Source organism: Lutzomyia longipalpis, chromosome 4 (genome assembly GCF_024334085.1).
Source record: "Lutzomyia longipalpis isolate SR_M1_2022 chromosome 4, ASM2433408v1".
Taxonomy (NCBI): Eukaryota; Metazoa; Arthropoda; class Insecta; order Diptera; family Psychodidae; genus Lutzomyia; species Lutzomyia longipalpis.
In genome coordinates, this window is record NC_074710.1 from 13,578,243 (window position 1) to 13,590,742 (window position 12,500).

Consider the following 12,500-nt stretch of genomic DNA (forward strand, 5'->3'; position numbering starts at 1 on the left):
TTAGATTCGGTGAGAGAAAGACGTGCTTGCACGAGCAAGCAAAATTGGAGGGTGAGAGATGTTAGGGATGGGGGATAATAGTGGAAGATCATGAAGTTTTTAAAAATTATTAGAATTATGTTGAAAATATAAGTTTAAAGTGAATTAAGTGAATTATAGAAATTAATTTTATTAAAATGAATAATAAGTTGTTGTAAGCTGGCGACGGAGCAAGCCTAACGGCTTTATTGAACTTTGATTTATATGAAGACAAAGGGGCTACACGGTTGATACTCTCTCTCTCTTCCAATGTGAGAGATTTGAGGAGACTGCAGAGCTAGGATCATCCCAAAAAACCGGATCTGGGTTTCCATTTCGTGTGAGAAATTGAATGCCGAGGCAGGAGTACAGTAGAGAACAAAGTTTAATGCTGTGATGTCGATTGAGATCTGGATTGAATATGAAGGATAATTGTTAGAAATCTGGATTGAGGAGATGGAGCTTAAGTGAACATCACCGGGAATATTTCTTGAAGATTGCACAACGAAAAAATCGCCTGTATTCCGCCAAATAAAATTGAAAACGTCGCTTTAAAACCATGTTGAGATGCTATAGGGGAGGCATATTGGCATGTTGGAGATCGCTTCGGAAAGAAGAGTCAAACGTGATATTTGAAGAGATGAGGGCCCGCATTTCGTCGGTATTCTAGGATGTCTCTTCTTAGACAAAGTCAGATCGACATTAAAGCTGAGGAGAATAGATTTCGGAAGCTGAGTATAGTTCGAGAGGACTAGTGTGTAGTTTGAGGAGAAAGAAAACGCGTGTAGAAAACGAGAGTAAAATTGAATCAATTTAGTTAGAAAATAATTAAACTTTAGAAAGATCTATGATTTTGAAAGTATGACAGCGTTAGTTTTATGTTTTAAAGTTCTTTTGACTATTCATTTAGTCTGTCGCTTCATCGTGAAAAAAGGACCAAGGAAGACCTTCCTTACTTTAATAAATAAATTACTTTAAAATAACAAACATGTGAGATGGGGAAAAATATGTCAGATTTTGATAAGAGATATAGTTAGTAAAAGATATGACCAAATTCAATGTGAAAATAATGTAAAATAAGCATTGTATAATAGCCCAATTGGGCAGATTACAATAAATATTTTATTCATTCATTCATCAGACAAAAATACTTGGTTTGCAATGATTGTGGTATACCAACTAATTATATAAAACCACTTCTAATGATAAGTGATAAGTGTTCTAATGATACAGTAGTGCCCCATGCGAAGAACGTGTATCATTTGCCAGGTGGCAATTAGTCGCAATTCCAATCCTGGTGTGCCGTGCCATGGAACTTGCGATGGATGGTATCATGCGGGCTGCACACAGCCCCCGATTTCTGAGGATAATCTGAATGATATATTGATTGGCAGAATAATGTGGTATTGCCCGTCTTGTCGCCAATCCGACCCATCTTGTGTGGCTGCTGATGCTTCGCAGGGCATGAATTGTTCTGTCTCTGAGATTATGGCTAGATTGGAGCGTGTTGAGGCTATTTGTGCGGCCCAGGCCGAAGAAATAGCGGGGCTCCGGACTGTGGTGGCGGATCTGCAGGGCCTGCGGGCTCGGGTTAAAGCAGTGGAATACCGATTAGATTCACAAGCTTTTTGGTCCATGACATCTGTTCGCCCATCGCTTGGAGGTGCCGCGGGGGCGCAGCGTGGCCGTGTGGGATCTGTGCCGGTGAATCCGATGCCCTCGACTGGCCCTGCTGAGGCCGGTGTGCGATCCATCTTAACATCCTCACCAACTGGGAATTCATTGGATGGTCGTGAAGCCTTTGGAAACCGTACGTCTGGCGCATTGAGCCCTGTTGTGCCATCTGTGCCTCATCGTGCTGATGGTCGTCTGCGCTCTGTGACTGAGGGTGCTCCAATTGTGTCCGTATCTCGCCCTGGAGCTCTGCCGGCTGGGACTGCGCTGGCTGGTGGCATGGTGGGTGCTCCGGTGCAAGGTGATGTCCATCAACGGAGGCGTAAGCCTTTATGCGTGGGGAGTGCAGCGCCTTCATCTGCTGCGGCTGCGTTATTGCGGCCGGTGACTAGACACAAAAATCTGTTTGTCACCCGACTGCGCCCAGACATCACCACTGAGCAACTGGTGGATTATATTGAGGAGGTGCTGTCCACCCGCAGACGACCTACCTGCCTGAAGCTTCGTGAGACAGTGACTCATTCTTCTTTCCGGATTGAGTTCACGGAGTCGGAGTTTCTCGAAGCCAATACAGCGACTTTTTGGCCAAGTGGGGTCTTCTTCAAGGAGTTTTTTTTCGGGAGGAGCGGCCGCGGTCCCCTGCCGCGGACCCCTACTGTGGCGGAGGCTCCAGTGGGTGCGGCGTTGGCGGTCGGGACGGCGGTGGTAGAGGTGTCCCCGGATCGTGGAGAGGAGGAGGAGCGCCGGGTGCACTTTGCGGAGGAGGATTCCTGAATGATCGGCGTGGTTCAGAAGTAAACTCATTATCTATGGTATCTGTCCCTCAAAATAATTATTCAATTTTTAATTATAGTTCAAATACTTCTTTTTCAGTTATTAATAACTTTTTTGATCTTGCTTTATCTCTGGATCCTTGTCGCTCCTGTGATGATTCAGATGCTGGCTCCTTGGGGGCCCTCTCTTCTTGTCCCAGATATTCCCTTTTACTAGCTCACATTAATGCTAGAAGTTTGCGCCGTCATATAGATGAGGTACGAGCTCTACTCTCGACCAATGGGCTCTCCGCTTTATGTGTGTCGGAGACTTGGCTTGATGCCTCTGATTCGGACCTGGCGATGCGTATTCAGGGTTTTTGTTTATACCGATCTGATAGAATGGGTAAGCGAGGTGGAGGCGTTGCAATATACGTCTGCGAAAATCTCACTTCTTCCTTAATTTCCTCCGGGTGTTTCGAATCTCTTGAATATATTGGTGTTCGCATCTCATTACCGGGAAATAACATCTCGCTATTCTGTGCCTATCGTCCACCTCCTGTTCGTAATCTTTCTCCACTAGAAAATCTCTTTGATATTTTGCTACCATTAAATAACTTTATATTAATGGGTGATCTTAATATAAATCTCTTGGGAGCATCTTCTCTGTGCTCAGCTTTTTCTAATTTTATACAGCTCAATAGTTTATATTCAGTTCCTTTCCATGCTACCAGGCTTAATTCTTTGCTTGACCTAATACTCTTGGCTGACAGTATTAAAGACAGAATTCTAAGCAGTGGCCAGTTTCCGTGCCCTTCTATATCAGATCATGATCTAATATATGTCTCATTCAATTATAAGCTCCCCAGATCAACTGATAAATTTAGAGATGTGTATCAGCTCTCTCGTTGTAATGCTCGGGAGGCTATCTCAAGGGCATCTGAGATTGGTTGGTATAATCTTGCACTTATCCCTGACCCATCTGAGCGGGTGTCTATTTTCACTGACCTTGTGCTTGATCTATATGAGGGTGTGGTGCCTAAGAAGCGTGCCCTAGTTCGTTCATCTGCTACCCCTTGGATTAATTTGTCTTGCATTAAACTCATGCGAAAACGCGACAGAATGTTCTCTAAATTTCGTAGGACAAATTCTCCAAGACATAGGGCTCGTTATTGCAAGCTGAGAAACCGTGTGAGAAATCTCATTCGTAAGTTAAAAAAGAATTACTTCTCTCGCTGCTTAGATCCCAACCTTCCCTCTGGTACACTTTGGCGAAACATTTCTAAACTTGGTCTCAAGCCGACAGTGGGTACCCCATCGGGAGTCACTATTACAGCTACAGATCTTAATTCTCACTTTGCTCAGGCTTCAAGTATACCTGCCTTGGTCACTACTACCTCCTTGGACAGTGCGCCTTCTGACGGCTTCAGCTTCTGCTGTGTCTCTGAGAATGATGTTATTATGGCGGTTCGGCGTGTGAAATCTGATGCATTGGGAAGTGATGGGCTTTCCCTTGCGTTTGTAAGAATGATTCTACCTGCTATTCTTCTGCCACTCACTGATATTTTTAATCAAGTTCTCACTACCTCCTCTTATCCTGCCTCTTGGAAGCTCGCAATGGTCATCCCGGTTCCGAAAACTTCTAATCCTAAGCATACTTCTGATTTCAGACCTATAAGTTTACTTCCCTCGCTGAGTAAGGCTTTCGAGTCCGTGCTTCATGACCAGATTTCTTCTCATCTTTCGATACACAATCTACTTTCAAAATTTCAATCCGGATTTAGACCTCAGCACGGCACAACAACTGCTCTCCTAAAGATAAACTATGACATAGCTAAGTCACTCAATGAAAATAAATTTGTAATTTTGGTCCTTCTTGACTTCTCCAAAGCCTTTGATAGTCTTCCACATGATCTCTTCTGTCACAAACTAAAGAATATTTTTAATTTTTCCTCTTCTGCTGTCTCACTGCTAAAATCTTATTTCACTGATAGGAAGCAGTTTGTCAAATTTGGGACTGAATTTTCCACTAAACTTAGGCTCAAAAGTGGCATCGGCCAAGGCTCCATCCTGGGGCCTTTGCTCTTTTCGATGTTTATAAACGATCTTCCGTCCCATCTGTTTAACTGCTCCTACCATCTCTATGCAGATGATCTTCAGATATATGTAGAAGGTGATCCTACAAACTCTTCTCCAGCCTTTCAACTCATTAACTACAATCTTGATCGTATTCATCAGTGGTCCATCTCTAATGGTCTAGCTCTCAATGCTAAAAAATCCCAGGCACTAGTGATTCACAGACGAACTCAAATCATCGCTACAGAGCCTCTTTTCCTTAACGGTGAGCTAATTGCTTTCTCAAATTCTGTGAAAAACTTAGGAATTTTCTTCAACACTACACTCTCTTGGTCAGACCAGGTCAGTGCAATCTGTCGTAAAGTTAATTTTTCTCTGTTCTCCCTAAGACGCTTCAGTGACTACACACCCCAAGTAACTAGACTTATTCTTGCTAAAGCTCTTCTTATCCCATTCTTTACATACGGAGCGGAACTCTTCTTCTCAATGGATAGTGAGTCATTGAGGCACTTGTCTGTGGCTTTTAACAATTGCATCCGATATGTTTTTCAATTACGCTCGCGTGATCATGTATCTCGTTTTCGTGATGCGCTTGTTGGGTGTGACATCCAAGACTATCTCAAAATGAGGGTTGTCATTTTCATATATCGGCTGCTGAGAAGCAATACCCCTGAGTACCTTTCGTCACTTCTTACTCGGGGCACATCCGCCAGAAGAGAATGCCTTATGGTGCCTACCTCATCTATTGACCTTTTCTATAAAAATCTCTTCGTCCAGGGAGTTTCTTTGTACAATGCGCTCCCTCGAGTGGCGAGGATCTCCATCGAGTCAATTAAGGGACATTATTTGCGCGACTGGGATCCAGTTTAGTACTTCTTTTTTTTACATTTGCATTGTTTTTCTTTTTTTTTCTTAATTATTAATTTTTTCTATTTTTTTTCTTTTTTTGTAATTCTTTTTTCTTCTTTTCGTTATTGCTCACTTTCTTTTTTTTTAATTTCTCTTTCACAACAAAATATTGTAAGAGGGACAGACCCTAAATTTTTGTTGGAAATAAAAATAATAATAATAATAATAATAATGATCAAAATGGATTATTTTCTGACCAAATGGCCCCTAACAACAGAATTCTTTTTTTTTAACCCTTTCGCGTCCAAGTGAAACATTGTAACATGCGCTCTTTTACTCACGATATTTAATCTATGGATGTTTTCAGAGAAGACGTTTTTAAATCAAAACGTCTCTTTTGGCCTCTTGCGTGAATTTGATGCACAACATTGGAAAAGCTTAAATGCTTAAAAATTTGGAAAAATAAAATGTTTCACGTTTAAGTCAGCGTTTGACCCAATGGACGCGAAAGGGTTAATACAACGTTATCCTGTCCAAATGACTATCTGATTAAATGATGAGACCCTGATCTTTATAGAAATGCGAAATGGATGGAAAATGTACTACTCACACTATCTCAATGTAGTATGTCCGTCCATACTTATGCATTCATGTCAAATGTTCACTCCATTCATGTGCTTAAGTGTGATAAGAGAGATTCAAGATATAACTTCATTACGGTAGAATATCTGCAAAAAAAAGAAGAAAATTTATTAAATTCTCGTATAATAATAATAGTGTACGTACAATATAAATCATAAGTACTATATGTATATGTATGTGAGGGAATATGAAAGAAATTGCTGAACTCAAGAACTATTTTTCTTTAGAAAAATTGAGAAACCAAAAAAAATTATTTTTTAAAGCATTTTAATCAACTTTTTGATGAACTTTTCCATAAATAAAGATTAAAATAAAACAATAAAACGAAGCATAAAATTAAAAAACAGCTACAGTGAATCAACAAAGACCGCTGTGAGTGTTTTTGACGTGTATCCATATGCAATGCAGAGCATGATTCATCCATACAATCCTTTCTGTTACAATAACTCATTAAGGGATTAAGTATTTAAGTATAGATCGACCCAAATGTAAATAACCCACAAAGCCGAAGGCAGGAAACTATGTTCAGGTCGAAGGATTTTTCAGTTTTTCACTATTTTTCTCTCACTGTCGAATGTTTCACAGTGTGTTTGTACAATTTGGAGCGCTGTTTTTGCTGCACTCTTGCGTGATTTTTCACTTGTGTGAAACATACAGATTTCATAGTAAATCCCCTGTAAATGTAGTTCTTGAATAAGATGTAATTTAGAGAAATAGCTAAAATGTTTTCAAAAATTTTATTTTTCTAAAAAAATCTTTTTAAACTAGAGAAAATGTATAAATTAACCAATCAAATAATGATATTCATAAAGGATCATTAAAAAATAGTGTAAAATTGAAACTTTAGTATAGCTGAATAAGTTACAAAAGATCTACGTTGACCAGATATGTTAAAATTTAATAAAATTTTTAATTTAAACTTGTTCAATGACCGCGTGAATTTAAGAACTTTGTTGAATGATTAAATATCCACAAAAGAAGTAGGATTTTAATTAAAGGCTCCAAAACTGATCAGAGCTTGAAGTATTGAATGAGACAAATGTCAAACTGGTGTATAAAAATATGTACACTTTTTTAGTCAAAAATACGATCGTTTTAAATTAGTTTTTGTCAGTTTCAGATCAAAGTGTCAGATTTTAATTGAATTTGGTATTCTAGGAATTTTTCTTCAAACTTAATCAGTCATTTCCATTTCAGTTTAGAGAAATGGTATAGAAACAAGATATAGGAACTCATTGAATGTGAGTTTCTGAGTCTTGCTACACGAATAAAGTTGTCTATGTATTGAGTTTCATTTTATTATAAAGATTGAAATGTTAGTGATGTTTTTTTTATATGTGTTAGTAGGGAACTTGTGTAATTGGTGGTGTATTTTTTGAATGTGTTATACGTACACACTAGTCGTCTTACATTACGAACATCGTAATGTACGTTAAGTAAGGTGTGTCGTGTAAATTGATGATAATGATGCTCCTCATGTCATTTGATGTGTCGAGTATGTGTTATTGATGGCATATTGAAAAATTAATATGACATTATTCTGGTTGATCCTGCCAGTAGTTATATGCTTGTCTCAAAGATTAAGCCATGCATATCTAAGTACAAACTATCTTATAGTGAAACCGCAAAAGGCTCAGTATAACAGCTACTATTTATTTGATTATTAACCCAGTTACTTGGATAACTGTGGTAATTCCAGAGCTAATACATGCAAACAACATGGATCCCTGCAGTAAAGATGTGGGTGAGACGTGTGCTTTTATTAGATTAAAACCAAGATTCACTTCGGTGGATTTTTTTTAGATGAATCTGGATAATTATAGCTGATCGTATGGTCTCGTACCGACGATAGATCATTCAAATGTCTGCCCTATCAACTATTGATGGTAGTATAGAGGACTACCATGGTTTCTACGGGTAACGGGGAATCAGGGTTCGATTCCGGAGAGGGAGCCTGAGAAACGGCTACCACATCTAAGGAAGGCAGCAGGCGCGTAAATTACTCAATCCCGGTACGGGGAGGTAGTGACGAAAAATAACAATACAGGACTCACATCCGAGGCCCTGTAATTGGAATGAGTACACTTTAAATCCTTTAACAAGTAACAATTGGAGGGCAAGTCTGGTGCCAGCAGCCGCGGTAATTCCAGCTCCAATAGCGTATATTAAAGTTGTTGCGGTTAAAACGTTCGTAGTTGAATTTGTGTCCCACACGAGCAGTATACCCAAGTACGGATTTGTACTGCTTGTTGAATGTGCATCAGTAAAATGGTGCGCATGTAACCTTTGGTGTGATGGATGTTTTACCGGTGAGGGAAACGATCTTTGCTCTGAGCTTTGACACGCCCCTTATGTAAAAAAAAACCCATTTTAGTGCTCTTTATCGAGTGCTATTGTGGGCCGATACAATTACTTTGAACAAATTAGAGTGCTTAAAGCAGGTTAAATGTAATGAAAATTATAACGCCTGAATATATTTTGCATGGAATAATGGAATAGGACCTCTGTTCTATTTGATTGGTTTCTAGATCAAGAGGTAATGATTAATAGAAGCAGTTGGGGGCATTAGTATTACGAGGCGAGAGGTGAAATTCGTAGACCCTCGTAAGACTAACTTAAGCGAAAGCATTTGCCAAGGATGTTTTCATTAATCAAGAACGAAAGTTAGAGGATCGAAGGCGATCAGATACCGCCCTAGTTCTAACCATAAACGATGCCAGCTAGCAATTGGATGTGGCTACTTATTAAGGCTCATTCAGTCGCTTTCCGGGAAACCAAAGTTTTTGGGCTCCGGGGGAAGTATGGTTGCAAAGCTGAAACTTAAAGGAATTGACGGAAGGGCACCACCAGGAGTGGAGCCTGCGGCTTAATTTGACTCAACACGGGAAAACTTACCAGGTCCGAACATAAATGAGTAAGACAGATTGATAGCTCTTTCTCGAATCTATGGGTGGTGGTGCATGGCCGTTCTTAGTTCGTGGAGTGATTTGTCTGGTTAATTCTGATAACGAACGAGACTCAAACTTTTTTAAATAGATGCCTGCAGGATTATGACGCTGAAGCCGTATGTGCGTGGGTGCTTTGGCTTGCTTGTAAAACAAGTCGTCGTTGTACTTTCTGCGTATGCGGTGGAGTTGTACCTGTTTGGTTTGTCTTGAAAGGACACTTTGCTTCTTAAAAGAACAAAATGCGTCTAGCATTATGAGATTGAGCAATAACAGGTCTGTGATGCCCTTAGATGTCCTGGGCAGCACGCGCGCTACAATGAAAGTATCAATGTGTTTTATCCTTGACCGAGAGGTATGGGTAAACATTGAACCACTTTCTTGGTTGGGATTGTGGACTGTAACTGTCCACATGAACCCGGAATTCCCAGTAAGTGTGAGTCATAAGCTTGCATTGATTACGTCCCTGCCCTTTGTACACACCGCCCGTCGCTACTACTGATGAATTGTTTAGTGAGGTCTCTGGACGTGTACGCCGAGATACTCTTGTAGTAATTTGGTATGTTACACAAAAATTGACCGAACTTGATTATTTAGAGGAAGTAAAAGTCGTAACAAGGTTTCCGTAGGTGAACCTGCGGAAGGATCATTGATAATAAATTACATATATATTTATCTACATTTTTGATGGTTTTTGCAATAAATTACACTTTGTTGCAAAAAAGTCCGGTTTATATACACAAAAAATACATATTGAAGCCGGGGATAAAAATGAATGATATTCTTTCATTCCTTAAATCTGTTAATATTCAGATGCCAATCCAATATAAATGAAAATTCACAAAGAATTTTCATATGGATGACCGTGAAAATGTACAACTTTTTTGTGTATATACACACATGTGTGTAGTTTAAAATCAGCAATGAGCTTTAAGTAGCTTAAGTATTTCTTTATTCTACATGGCATGTAAAATACCCCACAAAATAAAAAAATTATTGATAAATGTATGAATGTACGTTTATCAGCCATATTATTTTATCATTTTGTCTTTTACTTTTTTTTTTTTGCTTAAATGTGTGCAAAAAGTGAAATAAAAAGAAATTAAATAATCAACCCTATACGGGGGATCACTTGGCTCGTGGGTCGATGAAGAACGCAGCTAACTGTGTGAAATCGTGTGAACTGCAGGACACATGGAACATCGACATTTTGAACGCATATTGCGGTTCATGCAAAATTTTCTCGGAAACTGCATGGACCACGTATGGTTGAGTGTCGTAAAAGTAAGCAATTCAAATTGTTTTTTTTTCCTAACTGAAAAAAAAAACATTGGGGCTATGATTCTCTCTCAGCTAGATTCATGCTCTTAATAAAATATTTGGTGATTAAAACTTACATTTTGAATGTACCCGAATTGAAAAGTAATTCAATACAAGAAGGTATATATCAAAGTCATTGAATAAAATAATAATCATGTACTATATATACGAAAAAAAAAACTTGTATTGCAATTGCAAAGGGGCTATTCAATATAAAAATGTAAATACAAAAACTAAAATAAAATAAAAATGCGATCTCAACTCATACGTGACTACCCCCTGAATTTAAGCATATTAATAAGGGGAGGAAAAGAAACTAACTAGGATTCCCTTAGTAGCGGCGAGCGAAACGGGAGAAGCCCAGCACTTAGCCCATTAATTTTAACTAATTAACTGGGGATGCAGTGTATGGAGAGTTCATTAGCTTATTGCAATAGATATGTAAATTCAAGTCCATCTTGAATGGGGCTACTTAACCCATAGAGGGTGCCAGGCCCGTAGAAATTACTATCTGCAATTTGCGAACTTCTCTTAAGAGTCGTGTTGCTTGATAGTGCAGCATTAAGTGGGTGGTAAACTCCATCTAAGGCTAAATATAACCACGAGACCGATAGAGAACAAGTACCGTGAGGGAAAGTTGAAAAGAACTCTGAATAGAGAGTTAAAAAGTACGTGAAACCGTATAGGGGTTAAGCCCGTTGAATCTAAATATTCGATAGATGAAATTCAATACAACACCTCACGGTGTCGTATGCACTTTTCATCTAGTAGGACACTGCAATCCGTTAGATTAATTATAGTTACTTGCATACTATATTTGAACTTATCAATGGAATTCTCTTAGATTGTTTATCTGTTAATATTACTCAACATACTATTCGATAAATCTATTTAGGAATTTCGATAATGTACGACTGACGGATTAACAAAAATCATACAACATGCATATGTAATTTACTTCGGTGAATTTGTATGTATTTGATTTGCAGTGCACCATAGATTTAGATACCTTCGGGGCCCGTCTTGAAACACGGACCAAGGAGTCTAGCATGTATGCAAGTTATTGGGGTTTATTCTATTAATTCTCATCTCTTCATGGGGTGAAATTGTAGAATAAAATAAGAAAACCCAAAAGCGAAATTAACGTAACTGTTTTACATGGGATTACATTTATTTCTATATGAGTTATAAATAAATTTTCATCCCAGGACGATTTACAATTATTGCGGAAGCATTATGAAGTCGTACCTTGAGCATACATGGTAGGACCCGAAAGATGGTGAACTATGCCTGATCAGGTTGAAGTCAGGGGAAACCCTGATGGAGGACCGAAACAGTTCTGACGTGCAAATCGATTGTCAGAATTGGGTATAGGGGCGAAAGACCAATCGAACCATCTAGTAGCTGGTTCCCTCCGAAGTTTCCCTCAGGATAGCTGGTACACTTTCATATAAAATAATCTTATCCGGTAAAGCGAATGATTAGAGGCTTATTGGGGACGAAACGACCTCAACCTATTCTCAAACTTTAAATGGGTAAGACCTCGACTTTCTTGATTGAAGTCTCGTTCGAGGTTTAGATAAAAGTTGTACTTAGTGGGCCACTTTTGGTAAGCAGAACTGGCGCTGTGGGATGAACCAAACGCAGTGTTACGGCGCCAAAATGTTAATACGACTCATATCAGAAACCATAAAAGGTGTTGGTTGTTTAAGACAGCAGGACGGTGGACATGGAAGTTGTAAACCGCTAAGGAATGTGTAACAACTCACCTGCCGAAACAACTAGCCCTTAAAATGGATGGCGCTCAAGTCGTCTGCCTATACACTGCCGTTACAATATTTGTTACAAATCATTTCTTTGATATGTAAAGTGAAATTGTAATGAGTAGGAGGGTACAATGATGTGCGTTGAAGTGTTAGACGTAAGTCTACATGGAGCCGTCATTGGCACAGATCTTGGTGGTAGTAGCAAATAATCGAATGAGATCTTGGATGACTGAAGTGGAGAAGGGTTCCGTGTGAACAGTGGTTGATCACGGGTTAGTCGGTCCTAAGCTCTAAGCGAAAGCTTATGTCATATATAAAAGTCATATTTAGTTGACTTTATATTGAGCGAAAGGGAATACGGTTCCAATTCCGTAACCTATTGAGTATACGTTTATTGTGGGTGCTATTTTTTCGGAAATAGGTTTAAAGCTCATCCTGGTAACAGAAGCTACCATAGA

General features: G+C 39.1%; 3 non-coding genes across 3 annotated transcripts in view; all 3 read left to right on the top strand.

Moving 5' to 3' along the window:
• Window positions 1-7,548: 7,548 nt before the first annotated feature.
• On the top strand, window positions 7,549-9,608 carry LOC129796718 (small subunit ribosomal RNA). The gene has a single exon (XR_008751265.1). It is a non-coding gene; the product is annotated as a small subunit ribosomal RNA (ribosomal RNA).
• Window positions 9,609-10,068: 460 nt separating this feature from the next.
• Window positions 10,069-10,235, top strand: LOC129796725 (5.8S ribosomal RNA). The gene has a single exon (XR_008751272.1). It is a non-coding gene; the product is annotated as a 5.8S ribosomal RNA (ribosomal RNA).
• Window positions 10,236-10,528: 293 nt separating this feature from the next.
• Window positions 10,529-12,500, top strand: part of LOC129796724 (large subunit ribosomal RNA) — a 3,911-nt gene continuing 1,939 nt past the window's right edge. Inside the window, exon 1 of the ribosomal RNA XR_008751271.1 lies at window positions 10,529-12,500. This exon is cut by the window's right edge and continues 1,939 nt beyond it. This is a non-coding gene — a ribosomal RNA (large subunit ribosomal RNA).